A 15638-nucleotide genomic window follows, 5' to 3' on the forward strand; every position below is an offset into this window, starting at 1 on the left:
TCAGGCCTTCATGATCGAATTACTGCAAAGGAACCACTACTAAAGGATACCAATAATAAGAAGAGACTTGCTTGGACCAAGAAACACGAGCAATAGATATTAGACCTGTGTGATGAGATTTTTGGTTCTAACTGCCAAGTGTTTGTGAAATGCAGCAGGTGCAGGTGAACAGATCATCTCTGCATGTGTATTTTCCACTGTGAAGCATGGAGGAGGTGTGATGGTGGGGGGAGGGGGGGGGCTTTGGTGTAGACTGCAGTAACACAGGGGCTGGGACCCTGGTTCTCAAACCAGATGCCCTCAAAAATATTACGGGAGACCAGATGATTAAAGCTATAATATTTGATATCCCCGTAAGTAATCGATTGTCATCTGAAAATACCTTTTTTGTCTCATTTTCTTTGTTGTTGTGCTTTTTAACTTATCCCTCCATGGATCTCAATGATAGAGAACAAGACACTCCTGCATTCTTTAATGCTCCACAATGTTTTAGTTTTTCAAAGAATACTTTGGGATTATTTTTTGTTTGTTTGTATAAACACATACAAAAACATTTTGTCAAGTGAAATGAGACATTTTCACGAATCCGTTTTACCTATCAAGAGTCAGAAGAGTGTAGCTCCAGTCCAGAGGGATCTGAGGGTTGTGCCCAGCACCCGTGTCTGCCATCTGGAGGTGTACATTCAGGAAGATGAGGACAGTCTGGTGGACTTCACGTTGCTGAGGGACCGGGAGAAGATAGACTGGACGGCCTGGGACCTCCTGGAGAACCTAAACAACAGACTGTATGACGAGGGAGGCAGGGAGGTCCCTCTATCTCAGGAGCTGGCCCAGAAGATCAAGGTAACGCCAACACCATCCTGACCATGTAGCAACTCCTCCATTGAGATTGACTCTCAGGGTCCGTATTCGCTGACTTATTGACTTACTTGGTTGAATGGCTAAATAAATAAATGTGGCATATGAGTGCTGATCTAGGCTATTTTTTTTGCCTTTTTTAAAAAGTCATAATGAATAAGAGATGGTGTCTGATCCTAGATCAGAATTCCTACTCGGAGACGCTTTATGAATACGGCCTAGCATTGTGCTGTGACACTGTCATGTGAACTGGACGGCTGAGGTGAGTGTAGCGGAGCTGGCCCATGGGAAGCTGCCCAACGTACTGGTGCCGTCGCAGGTGAAGGAAGAGCACTTTTACCAGGTCTCGTACAAAGACCAGCTGGTGTCTGTCGACACCTCCTTCACTATATTGTAAGTCTTCTACTTTAACATGGTTAGAAACATCCTAAGTAAAATTTTGGTCTGTATTTTGATGTGGCAAAATTTTTGCCTCCCATGGTAATCTTTTATGCTGTTCACAGTTCATTTGCTTATAGAAGTAGAAACAAATGAAGTTTGATTGTGCTTGTCACATCAGCTGGTGTGCTTGTTCTGATTCGCTGTTTGTTGGTTTTAGGCCCCGCCCTGACAAACCAAAACACATGAGGATGGCAGAGATCCTATCAGGAAAGGTCCGTGAGTCCGGATCCACCAGCAGCAGTTTTACTGTCAACTTCTAACCATTATACTGCCTTCCTAACACACATTCACATTTAGGACTTCTTCTTGATTACCTTCCAAATGAGAAACTGGTAGTTCCCTCTTCCAGACTTAGCGCTTGTGGACCAGTATGGGAATAAAAGTCAGACGCTGACCTCGACCTGTGTGGACTCGCTCGCCGTGGACGCCGAGGGTCTCGACAAGACATCTCTGGTGTTTACCTGGCAGGCACATTGAATAAATCAAAGGGATTTGTAACTTATTCATTTACTGTGATTTATTATTTTTTCTGAAAGTATAATTGGAGACAAATATCCCATCTAGTGATTTAGAAAAAACATAAAATGTCCATTATGCTATGTGTTGTAACTAGGAGAGCACCAACTCCGTCTTGGTGACGGGGGTGCGGTTCAATCCCGGGTTCCCAGGCATCAGAGAGCTCTCCTTCACCTGGAGAGACTTTGTGGAGCACTTGACCATCAAAGTGACGGCCGGGGTCCCTGCACAGCTCAAACTGGTGGACGGGCCACAGGAGGTGGGCATTAAGTTAGGGGCCAAGACACTCTGGCTGCGTCAATGGTGCCATTTGGGACATCATCTCTATGGTATTGGTCATGGCTTTCATGGTGTCTGAGGAGGGCAGCACCATAAAGGACCTGAACCCTGTCAACACCTCCATGCTGATGTGAAAGGGAGTGCCATCAGGGACATCACGGCCCACCTCAGGGGTTAGTTACTGGACAAATGGCACCCTATTGCCTATATAGTGTACTACTTTTAACTACATCCTTAACTAGACCCAGAGGGACTGACTTTGGCTCTGTCACACATGGACACAACGTTTCACATTACTTAAGTATAAAAATCGATGACAAACATTCTGTATCTGATGAGAATAATCAACTCATTGGTCTGCATGCTTTTCTGAAGGCTACCCAACTGAAATGCAGCAAACCCATGAAAGACAAAAGGGAAGACCGTTTTCACTTCAGGTAACTGATAGTGTTTTATATACGGGCGCAGCTGGTGCCAAGTGCTGGGTACATCTCCTGTCTGAATGACTTTAGAAAAGAGACACCGCCAATACAAAAAGGCTTAAGCAGTGTGGCCGTAGTGTGTTAGCGATCACCAATTCAACGTGGGATTGTTGGGAAATTCTTGTCAGAGGGCTTAGCCAATTTGTGATGTCTCTTCTCTTAGGTTTGTATCAACACAAAGGTAGTCCTGTGATATGTATGTAAAAGGATTCATGGTCATCTAACAGAGACAACGTCATCCCAGAACGTGCTGGTAAGTACACAATCCTGTTTGTGCTGTGTGTGGATGAGACAAAAGTGCTGTGGAGTCACCAGGTTAAGCTCAACCTAAACCATGTGGCTTAGAGCCGTAAAACCCACCTCCAGACACCCCCTAACTGGGCTTTGAATGAAACGCCTGGATATGGTCTCCACTCTCCAAATTGGTCCGCTGTTTATTTGATCTTGAAGAAATGTATTTCATGTCGAGTGGCTGGATGTCTATAGGCCCTATAGGTTATTTTGGGCCACTTGAAGGACTAAAGTTATCATGTCTCTCTCTTTCTTGTCCTCGCCTACTATGTCATAGACGCTGTGCCCAACAATCCTGCCAGGCCTTCAGCCACCAATCCCAGTGGTCTCCAACAACATTGTCATTGCCAGTCGTACTCTGATGGAGGACGTGTCTGAAAATAATGGTGAGACGATTAGATCCTCTGGCCAGCGGAAGTCATGAATCACTCATCACCATATAAGCATGAGTTGAAGTCTACCAATGGTCAAACTATATGTTGTATCATTTTTGGTGATCAAGCCTAACTGAGGCCGTAAAGGTAGTAGAACCTCTGACCATGGCAATTTGACGTCATTGACATAAATAGGTTCTAGTGATTTATACAATATACACTGCCAAAAGTATGTGGACACCTGCTCGTCGAACGTCTCATTCCAAAATCATAGTCATTGATATGGAGTTTGTCCCCTCCCTGTCTTTTGTCTATTTATGAGGCTGCTGGTTTGTGTTGCTTCCATCCAGGATGTGTATAATAACCCAGTCGGACTGGAGCTGAGTGGGAAGGTGGTGGTCACCATCAAGAGCTCCAAGGGCTCCAGTGACAAAAGCCTGCCTCTCTTTGAGGGCAAAGCCTACAGTTTAGCCTTACTAATGGAGAGGCCCACATCACTGTGAGTGGGGTGGTGGTACGGTGTGCTTGCACATCTTTTCTTCAGGCTTTGCGTGCCAACCAGAATTTTGCATTGGATATTGTCTATATATTGTTTGAAAACGTCTCTCTCCATCATGGAGAACAGTCCTGGTCAGGATGGGAATGAGTACGTCCTGCACTTCAGACCTGTCATCCCAGGGTTTGGCCCCAAAAAATCCCCTAGTAGCGTTTTGAGCTCCCCTACCGCTTCTACAATGGTTAGATCATGTTTTATTTTTTAATTGTTAAATCACACCAATGTCAGTTTGTCATTTTAATGCTAGATTTTTTAATAACATTGAGTGTTTGCCATCCAAAAGGGGTTGACACACTGTGATCATGAGTGTCCAGCCATCTTAAAAGGGACATTTCACTCAAAGTAAAAATGTGTTGAATGTTTCAGACCTGAGAAGTAGACTAATGTTAAGATGACTTTCCACATCCTAGGCCATCTATTTTGTAGCTCCAGCTATGTGCTTCAGTCCCAAATCTGTGGAAAAGATGAGCAGTCTAAATTCCGGGTTGTATTCGTTGGTTATCTTTTCCATTCATGTTGGGTGGGAGCAAATAGCTGGATCGACACAAACGATGTCGTGGGACGTGGATTCATCCTAACGTTGGACTACTTTTGATTGGCAAGTGTGGTGTCCATTTAAAGGCCAGCCTCTTGGCCCCTGGAACAGTGTGTCTCAGGTGATCCCGACTGTTCTCCTGTCCCCTACTAGATGTGGAGAACAGGGAGCAGATGTCTGAACTGACCAGGAAGAAGGACCAGATAAACCAGACGATTGACATCTACAAGAGTCTGTTTGACACCAACAGGCAACTCATCACGGAGCTCGATAGTAGGTGTTGCGTTCCAAACGTGTTATGTCAGTGTTAACTGAGCTGCAAGAGAGAATGGAAACATACAATTTGGTTCCAGTTTGGTGCCAAGCTATCAGTGTTAAAACATGTTCCTGCTGTAGAGCTGGGATATCTCTATCTTTAGATCAAGTGCTCAACGCCACCAACAAAGAGGGTCATCTGAAATCGGAGCTCAGGAAGAATAGCATGAATGTAGCACAACTGTCATCTGTAAGTATTTGATTATACCCACATTCCATCCAATTGACAACAGTTTTTCATGTGAATATTCAATTACAAAAATAAAATCCTCAGCAATCTACACACACCATAATGACAAAGTGAAAACAGGTCTTTAGAAATGTTTGCAAATTTATTAAGAACAAAAACACAACTTATTTTCACAAGTATTCCGATCCTTTGCTATGAGACTTGAAATTTGAGCTCAGGTGCATCCTGTTTCCATGGATCATCCTTGATGTTTCTACAACTTGATTAGAGTCCACCTGAAGTAAATTCAATTGATTGGACATGATTTGGAAAGGCACACACCTGTCTATATAAGGTCCCACAGTTGTCAGAGCAAAAACCAAAAACCATTCTTAAATAGAAGAAGTTTGGAACCACCAAGACTCTTCCTAGAGCTGGCCACCTGGCTAAAACTGAGCAATCGGGTGAGAAGGGCCTTGGTCAGGGAGGTGACCATTAACTAGATGGTCACTGACAGTGCTCCAGAGTTCCTCTGTGAAGATGGGAGAAGCTTCCAGAAGGACAATAGTCTCTGCAGCACTCCACCAATCAGGCCTTTATGGTAGAGGTACCAGACAGAAGCCACTCCTCAGTAAAATGCACAAGTCCCATTTTTATTTAGTTTTTAGTTTTTTCCCCACATTTATTTAACCAGGTAGGCCAGTTGAGAACAATCTCTCCTTTATGGAAAGGCGGCCAAAGGAAGTGTTGGCTTTGGGGATGACCAGTGCAATATACCTGCTGGAGCGCCTGCTACGGGTGCGTGTTGCTATGGTGACCAGTGAGCTGCGATAATGACCTGGAGCCACTGGGTTTGGCGACGAATATGTAGTGAGGGCCAGCCAACGAGAGCATACAGGTCGCAGTGGTGGGTAGTAAATGGGGCTTTGGTGACAAAACGGATGGCACTGTGATGGACTACATCCAGTTTGCTGAGTAGAGTGATGGAGGCTATTTTGTAAATTACATTGTCGAAGTCAAGGATCGGTAGGATGGTCAGTTTTACAAGGGTATGTTTGGCAGCATAAGTGAAGGAGGCTTTGTTGCGAAATAGGAAGCCGATTCCAGATTTAATTTTGGATTGGAGATGTTTAATGTGAGTCTGGAAGGAGAGTTTACAGTCTAACCAGACACCTAGGTATTTGTAGTTGTAGTAGACATATTCTAAGTCAGAACCGTCCGGAGTAGTGATGCTAGTCGGGCGGGCGGGTGCGGGCAGCGATTGGTTGAAGAGCATGCACTTAGTTTTATTAGCATTTAAAAGCAGTTGGAGGCCACGGAAGAAGTGTTGTATGGCATTGAAGCTCGTTTGGAGGTTTGTTAACACAGTGTCCAAAGAAGGGCCAGATGTATACAGAATGGTGTCGTCTGCATAGAGGTGGATCAGGGACTCACCAGCAGCAAGAGCGACATCATTGATATATACAGAGAAAAAAGTCGGCCTGAGAATTGAACCCTGTGGCACCCCCATAGAGACTGCCAGAGCAAGTTTCTGCAGGGGGTGCTGAGATGTTGGCTGGGTAGGGGTAGGCAGGTGGAAAGCATGGCCAGCCGTAGAACAATGCTTATTGAAATGATTGTTTATTGTAGATTTATCGGTGGTGGCAGTGTTTCCTATCCTCAGTGCAGTGGGCAGCTGGGAGGAGGTGCTCTTAATCTCCATGAACTTTCCAGTGTCCCAAAACTGTCCCAAAATTAGTGCTACAGGATGCAAATTTCTGTTTGAAAAAGCTAACCTTTGCTTTCCTAACTGACTGAGTATATTGGTTCCTAACTTCCCTGAAAAGTTACATATCACCGGGGCTATTCAATGCTAATGCAGAATGTCACAGGATGTTTTTGTGCTGGTAAAGGGCAGTCAAGTCTGGGGTGAACCAAGGGCTATATCTGTTCTTAGTTTAAATTTTTTGAATGTTGCATGATTATTTAAGATGGTGGGGAGTTGGAGTTTGCCAAAAGGCACCTAAAGACTCTGACCATGAGAAACAATATTCTCTGGTCTGATGAAACCATGATTTGGCCTGAATGCCAAGCGCCACGTCTGGAGGAAACCTGGTACCATCTCTACGGGGAAGCATGGTGGTGGCAGCATCATGCTGTGGGGGTGTTTTTAAACAGCAGGGACTGGGAAATTAGTCATGATTGAGGCAAAGATGAACGGAGCAAAGCACAGAGATCCTTGATGAAAACCTGCTCCAGAGTGCTCAGACTGGGGTGAAGGTTCACCTTCAACAGGACAACAACCCTTAGCATACAGCCAAGACAACGCAGGAGTGTCTTTGGGACAAGTCTCTGAATGTCCTTGAGTGACCCAGCCATAACTCCCCATCCAACCTGACAAAGCTTGAGAGGATCTGCAGAGAAGAATGGGAGAAACTCCCCAAATACAGGTGTGCCAAGCTTGTAGCGTCATACCCAAGAAGACTCGAGGCTGTATTTGCTGCCAAAGATGCTTCAACAAAGTACTGACTAAAGGGTCTGAATGCTTATGTAAATATTATGTTTTTGTTTTTTATTTTAAATGATTGGCACACATTTCGAAACCGTTTTTGCTTTGTCATTATGAGGTATTGTGTGTAGATTGATGAGGGGGGGAAAAACAATTTCATACATTTTAAAATAATGTGGTAAGGTAACAAAATGTGGAAAAAGTAAAGGGGTTTGAATACTTTCCGAAAGAGCTGTATATAGCGAATGTGCCCACTCTGGTCTTGGCACGTGTGCTCTAGCCAACAGCTCACAGATACAGTGCGGTTAGGTTACTTACATGATGACATTTTTGTGGGTAAGATTATTTTATTTGTCAAACGGCAGCCAAGCGTTGATCATCATGTCACCAGAATTAAGACCCTCTATTTATTGGAAAGGAGCGTCAAGCTCATCACTGTGCACAATTCACCATGTGAAGTGTATCATTCATTTAATCTGTAGCCTAATAAACTGCATGCTTCCAAGTCGTAGAGGACCACACAACATGTCATCGCGTGACTCCAAGTTTACTTCGATATGATGGTTATTATATCAACGCATAAAGGCGTTTCCATCACCATTTCTTGCATAATAAACTATACAGACACAAAAACATTCCACCTGTCCTAGTGTATTTTGTTTTGTCGACATTTGGATATTTTAGACAAATGTCCTGTTTCAATCAGCCTTTTGTGAATTTTTTTTCTTTATCCGACATGAACTTTACTCACAAAAAGGTTGGATGGAAACCTGGTTACTGAGAAAGACCATAGATACTCGAGCACATTCACAAGACTGTCATTTGTACTATATATGATGCATGCACTCTCAGAAGTTGAGAGGTTTGATGGATCCATTCGGTGTTAATATAGATCCCAGCGATCGACGCCCTCATCAGTCAGAAGACAGCCGACACTGAGAAAATGAAATTCCAGGGGCAGAGTCTGCCCCATAGGGGCACCCCCTCTACATCCTGGGAAATGTAATATCATAATATAGACATTTACTCTGTTTCCCAAATGGAACCCTAATCCTTATATATATATATATTTTAGTGCACTACTTTTGACCAGAGCCCTATTGGTGCCATTTGGGACCTGTCCCCTGTCTCTGCAGCGTTCTGATGCTTCATCCTAGTAGTGGTTGACTAGCGAAGAACAGTGTGTGGCGTGTGCTTCAGTTTCAGCAGGATTTAAAAATGTGCCGTACTTCTGGCTCCGAGGCAGATTGGCCACCTGGTGCTGGTGGAGGACGATGACGTGGCCACCGTCATCTCCTGGGAGACATGGACTGTGTGGTCACCATGACAACAGTGGCAGCATGGAAGATCTACAACGACACCCAGGGGAGGCAGCAGGCCATGCCCCTGGACACGGTGTTCTGGAGAAACAACAACAGCAGCAGCAGGTACACACACACACACACACACACACAAGTACCTTTAATAAAACAACATGCAATTGTTGCTTCCTTTCAATGTAGAAGTAAATTAAATACCTCTATAGTTTGAATCTTTGTCACCTGTGTTGGGAAAGGTTCTTGGAGTTTTGTTCTCAAAGGTGTTCATGCTTTAGTGAGTTGTACTTGTTTCTTTTTTCAGACCCTTGCCCCACATAAGAAATGGCCAGGCCAGATTTCTTCCCATTAGGAACCCTGTGTTTGCCCGAGACCTCCTTATTTTCCAAGAGAATGCAGAGGGCTGCCAGATGGGTGAGTCAGTATTCTTCAGAATTTATATTTGGATCAAATATTCCCCAATATGTAACCTCCCCCTTAATGTAACTATGTCTATGCTGAGAGGGTTTCTCTGTAGTTCCAGAAGCTTGCCCCACTCTTCCTCCTTGGTCCCAGGAGATTTACGATCAGTCTTGCCTTTTAGTTCACAAAGAATAAGATGACCCGGACGAGGGACCTGATCCTAGATCAGCACTACTACGCTGAGACGCTTGTTACACCCGACCCTAGGTCCGGTCTCTGTTTGTTTGCAGTTGTTAGGCTAGTTTCTCTCCCTCTCTCTCTTCTCCTCCCCCCCCCCTGTTCCTGGGTTTGGGGGTTAAACTGTTCCAGAATGAACCCCAGGCTCTTAACTCACTGGGGGAGGGGGGGGGAGGGGGTTATGGGCTCCCTCTCTTGGGGACTCTGCTACTGGAGTGGGAATTGGACCCCAGCCAGCCCTTCTCTTTAAAATGATTGCATATAATGATGATGTTTGTGTAATTAAAGGATTATTATCATTTGCATGTTTAAACTTTAGTTTTTGTCTTTTTTCTCCCTTATCTAATGAAAGGGCCTAGTTTTCAGTATTTCCAGATTTGGGACTGATGTCATAACGAGGGCTTCTGGAACAGTTTTGCATTATTCTTTACATTATGCTTCTCGGGGCTCCACTTGTAAGAGGTTTTTGCAGGGGTATAATATCAAACTAAAATGGTTAAAACCATCAAAGAACACCTGGAGTTGAACTGAGTTTATATCTTGTACAGAAGTAATTATTTGATATCATACACCCCTTGTCTTTAGCCAATTAATGAAACATGATTCAAACAGTAAATGGAGGGTTAGTGATCAGTTTCAAGTAATCTGGTAGTAGTTTGGTGACTACGTATGTAATTACCCTTTGATAATCATCCCTTGTTCCCGCCAGTATTTGGGAACCTATTGGGAGACACCATTTTGATTGATGACCTGGACTCTGCTAACCACTACAGGAAGGGGGTGAGCCAAACAAGGCGTGTTGATTGGATGGCCTTAACCAAGCCATCGAACAATACAGGCCAAGTAGTGTTCTAGTTTAAGTCATTGCCTCGGGTGTAGTCAGTGCACACGTAGCAAACCGTTTCGCAAAAACAAGAAAGCATTTTGCAACAAACTTTTTTATTTTGGACAAGTTCAGCTAGGTCCCTCCCCTTTTTCGTACCGTTTGAGAATGTTTGCTTTCATTTGGTTCCCAGTGAATACATCCCTGGCTTAGGCTGATAAAAATATGTATCTCGTGTGCATCTGAAATGGCACCCTATTATTCCCTATTTAGTGCCCTACTTTTGACCAGGGACATTTGGGACGCAGGGGGTAGTACAGGAACTTGTCCTAAAGTCAAGTCAGTATTTTCTTGTTTAAGAACGGGATCTTGTTGTTTTGGTTTTGGCCAGGTGGTCCAGAGCAGAATCCCATTCTCCACCCTCGTGACCCGGCAGGGAGAGAGGATCCACAGCAACGGCAAGTTTGCGGGCTTGCAGAACAAAGCCCCACCAAGAGAGAAACTGTGTGGCCAGGTGTTTCGGTGCACCCCTCCCCAAGCAATACCAAACCTTTATGGGCGAGATTGGTCAGTCACTGGATTTGAGTTATGTTTGTACTGGTGCGTGCCTGTGTACGTTTCGTTGCATCGTATCATACATGGTATATATTTACAAATGCCTTTCCCCTGTTTGTAGACTTGCTCCAGCAGTACCGGTTGGCCATGCAGAAGAGCATACAGGTGAAGGAGGACTTTGAAGGCCACATGCAATACCTGAAGTCACCAGAGATGGCAAAGAAAGAGGAGAAGACGCAGCTCAAAGACATTGAGACAAAGCTTGGTACGTGTATGTGGGGAGGGGTACATTTCAACATTGTAATAAAATATATACAGTAGCAGTCAAGTTTGGACACACCTACTCATTCAAGGGTTTTTCTTTAGTTTGACTATTTTTTACATTGTAGATTAATAGTGAAGACATCAAAACTATGAAATAACAGGTGTACTTTAGTAGTGGTTTCTTTGCAGCAATTTGACCATGGAGGCCTGATTCACGCAGTCTCCTCTGAACAGTTGATGTTGAGATGTATCTGTTACTTGAACTCTGTGAAGCATTTATTTGGGCTGCAATATGAGGTGCAGTTAACTACAATGAACATATCCTCTGCAGCAGATGTAACTCTGGGTCTTCCTTTCCTGTGGCGGTCCTCATGAGAGCCAGTTTCATCATAGCGCTTGATAGTTTTTGCAACTTGCACTTGAAATTTTCCGGATTGACTGACCTTCATGTCTAAAAAGTAATGATGGACTTGTCGTTTCTCTTTGCTTATTTGAGCAGTTCTTGCCATAATATTCACTTGGTCTTTTACCAAATAGGGCCATCTTATGTATACCACCCCTACCTTGTTACAACAACACTTTTAACAAGGCACACATGTTAATTGAAGTGCATTCAAGGTGACTACCTCATGAAGCTGGTTGAGAGAATGCCAAGAGTGTACTACTTTGAAGAATCTCAAATAAAATATATTTTGATTAACACTTTTTTTTGATTACTACATGATTCCATGTGTGTTATTTCTTCACTATTATTCTACAATGTATAAAATAAAGAAAAACCCTTGAATGAGCAGGTGTGTCCAAACTTTTGATTGGTACTGTGTGTATATACACTGCTCAAAAAAATAAAGGGAACACTTAAACAACACAATGTAACTCCAAGTCAATCACACTTCTGTGAAATCAAACTGTCCACTTAGGAAGCAACACTGATTGACAATAAATTTCACATGCTGTTGTGCAAATGGAATAGACAACAGGTGGAAATTATAGGCAATTAGCAAGACATCCCAATTAAAGGAGTGGTTCTACAGGTGATAACCACAGACCACTTCTCAGTTCCTATGCTTCCTGGCTGATGTTTTGGTCACTTTTGAATGCTGGCGGTGCTTTCACTCTAGTGGTAGCATGAGACGGAGTCTACAACCCACACAAGTGGCTCAGGTAGTGCAGCTCATCCAGGATGGCACATCAATGCGAGCTGTGGCAAGAAGGTTTGCTGTGTCTGTCAGTGTAGTGTGCAGAGCATGGAGGTGCTACCAGGAGACGTGGAGGAGGCCGTAGGAGGGCAACAACCCAGCAGCAGGACCGCTACCTCAGCTTTTGTGCAAGGAGGAGCAGGAGGAGCACTGCCAGAGCCCTGCAAAATGACCTCCAGCAGGCCACAAATGTGCATGTGTCTGCTCAAACGGTCAGAAACAGACTCCATGAGGGTGGTATGAGGGCCCGACGTCCACAGGTGGGGGTTGTGCTTACAGCCCAACACCGTGCAGGACGTTTGGCATTTGCCAGAGAACACCAAGATTGGCAAATTTGCCACTGGCGCCCTGTGCTCTTCACAGATGAAAGCAGGTTCACACTGAGCACGTGACAGACGTGACAGAGTCTGGAGACGCTGTGGAGAATGTTCTGCAACATCCTCCAGCATGACCGGTTTGGCGGTGGGTCAGTCAAGGTGTGGGGTGGCATTTCTTTTGCACAGCCCTCCATGTGCTCGCCAGAGGTAGCCTGACTGCCATTTGGTACTGAGATGAGATCCTCAGACCCCTTGTGAGACCATATGCTGGTGCGGTTGGCCCTGGGTTCCTCCTAATGCAAGACAATGCTAGACCTCATGTGGCTGGAGTGTGTCAGCAGTTCTTGCAAGAGGAAGGCATTGATGCTATGGACTGGCCCGCCCGTTCCCCAGACCTGAATCCAATTGAGCACATCTGGGACATCATGTCTCGCTCCATCCACCAAGCCACGTTGCACCAGACTGTCCAGGAGTTGGCAGATGCTTTAGTCCAGGTCTGGAAGGAGATCCCTCAGGAGACCATCCGCCACCTCATCAGGAGCATGCCCAGGCGTTGTAGGGAGGTCATACAGGCACGTGGAGGCCACACACACACACACACACACACACACTACTGAGCCTCATTTGGACTTGTTTAAAGGACATTACAAAGTTGGATCAGCCTGTAGTGTGGTTTTCCACTTTAATTTTGAGTGTGACTCCAAATCCAGACCTCCATGGGTTGATAAATTTGATTTCCATTGATAATTTGTGTGTGATTTTGTTGTCAGCACATTCAACTATGTAAAGAAAAAAGTATTTAATAAGAATATTTCATTCATTCAGATCTAGGATGTGTTATTTTATTGTTCCCTTTAATTTTTGGAGCAGTATATATAAGCACATTTCTCACACCCAAGGCCCTAAAGAGCGTTGTTAGGTGATGCATTATTTTCCTGTCGCTTTGTTTTAATCTGTGAGTGATTACTTTCTTATTTGTTCAAATATTTGTCTGTTCTGTATTTGTCCAGTTCAGTTCTGACGCCTCCTGCCATTGGGATGAAATGGAGTCTTGATGATGGCGGAGAATCGTCCGGTATGGTAACCAAGAGAACAAGGCGGAAGTTATTGGGACAGGACTTTTGATCATGCTTATTTGAGCGACATGAATGTCTATTTTCAATTGGATTTGACGTGTACAATAGAGCATTGTACTATACCATCGGTTATATCTTATCCTGAAGAGTTAGTCTCCATCCATTTATTTGTTCAGCATTTTTTTGATTGTTTGTGATTTCATTTTACATTTAAATGTAAGATGGCAGCTGCTGTATATTAAGCCATTTCATTTAACTTTTTCTTTATTTTGCTCAGTTTACGATTAACTGTATGTTTGGGAGGTATTGGACAATGTCCAAAGACTATTTTGTATCTTGAAATAAAAATTATATTTAATGAATTATACAAAACAAACGTAGTATTACTCTCCTCAGTTTCACACGTCCTCCAGCTATTTTTTTTTACAACTTTTCCTTTTGAATGGCGAAATCCCAAGTATAAATACACACAAGGGTAAAAACAAATGTATTGAGCAAAATAGTATTTTTTTTAGACAACTGCAAACTTCAAGAAGTTGGTCTGATGTGATAAATTAATGACAAGTCCAAAAAGGGATAGAAACTAAGGCTTTTCTGGTTCGTGATTTACTTAAAGGCAATGTTGCAAGTTACAGTTAAATACAAATAGAATATACACCTCTTGTAGATGGGAAATTTAATTTGATGCTATTATTTGGAGAGTTTCTCCCATTCTCTGCAGATCCACTCAATCTCTGTCAGGTTGGATAGAGATGTAGTTTCTGCACAGCTATTTTCAGGTCTCTCCAGAGATTCAAGTCTAGGCTCTGGCTGGCCCACTCAAGGACATTAAGGCTAGTCCCAAAGCCACTACTGATGTCCTAAGCGCTCTAGAGCAGGTTTTCATCAAGGATCTCTCTGTACTTTGCTCTGTTCATCTTTCCCTCAATCCTGACTAGTCTCCCAGTCCCTGCCGCTGAAAAACATCCCCACAGTATGATGTTGCCACCACCATGCTTCACAGTAGGGATGGTATTTGCCAAGTGATGAGCGGTGCTTAGTGTCCTCCAGACGTGCTTGGCATTCAGGCCAAAGAGTTTATTCTTGGTTTCATCAGACCAGAGAATCTTGTTTCTCATGGTCAGAGTCCTTTAGGTGCCTTTTGGCAAACTCGAAGCGGGCTTTCATGTGCCTTTTACTGAAGAGTGGCTTCCGTCTGGCCACTCTACCACAAAGGCCATGATTGGTGGAGTGCTGCAGAGATGGTTGTCCTTCTGGAAGGTTTTCCCTTCTCCACAGAGTCACTTTGACAGAGCTCCAGAGTTCCTATCTGGTTCTTGGTCACCTCCCTGACCAAGGCACTTCTCCCCCGAATGCTCAGTTTGGCCGGTCAGACAGCTCTAGGAAGAGTCTTGGTGGTTCCAAACTTCTTCCATTTAAGAATGATGGAGGCCACTGTGTTCTTGGAGACCTTCAATGCTGCAGACATTTTTTGGTACCCTTCCCCAGATCTGTGCCTCGACACAATCCTGTCTCGGAGCTCTACAGACAATTCCTTTTGACCTCGTGGCTTGGTTTTTGCTCTGACATACACTGTCAACTGTGGGACCTTTTTTCTATAGACAGTTGTGTATGACTTTCCAAATCAATTACATATCCCAAGTGGACTCCCAAGTTGTAGAAACATCTCAAGGAGGTTCAATGGAAACCCGAGCTCAATTTTGAGTCTCATAGTAAAGGGTCTGAATACTAATGTAAATAAGGTATTTAATTTTTTTTTTTTTTAACTTGTTTTCACTTTGTAATTATGGGGTATTGTTTGTAGATTGATGAGGAAAAATTATAATTTAATCTATTTAAGATTATGGGAACATACAGAGGCCAAAATGATAGACTATTGTGTAGTTAGATGAGAAGATACTGACTATATGACTGGACATTTGTCTCCTGTAAGAATGACACTGGGACAATTCATCATTACCAATATATGGGTAGTGCAAACCAGCCAACAGAATGGCATGCAAAATGAATACACAACTGTTCTGTGTGTAATTTAGCATGTTATCTTGCAGGGTAAGCTAGTGGTTTGAAATCAGTAATCCTATATTGGAACAAACAGTTCAATCTATTGATGTTGCTAGAGATGTGACAGAATAATATAAACAA

General features: G+C 43.7%; 1 long non-coding RNA gene and 1 pseudogene across 1 annotated transcript; both read left to right on the forward strand.

Annotated features, from left to right (window-relative positions):
- The first annotated feature begins 284 nt into the window (after positions 1 to 284).
- LOC121839607 lies at positions 285 to 3250 on the forward strand. Its single transcript, XR_006079061.1, has 4 exons — positions 285 to 2267; positions 2470 to 2531; positions 2740 to 2829; positions 3145 to 3250. It is a non-coding gene; the product is annotated as an uncharacterized LOC121839607 (long non-coding RNA).
- Positions 3251 to 8040: 4790 nt separating this feature from the next.
- On the forward strand, positions 8041 to 13819 carry LOC121838735 (annotated as a pseudogene).
- The last annotated feature ends 1819 nt before the right edge of the window (positions 13820 to 15638 follow it).

The sequence above is a fragment of the Oncorhynchus tshawytscha genome, linkage group LG16 (genome assembly GCF_018296145.1).
Source record: "Oncorhynchus tshawytscha isolate Ot180627B linkage group LG16, Otsh_v2.0, whole genome shotgun sequence".
Classification (NCBI taxonomy): Eukaryota; Metazoa; Chordata; class Actinopteri; order Salmoniformes; family Salmonidae; genus Oncorhynchus; species Oncorhynchus tshawytscha.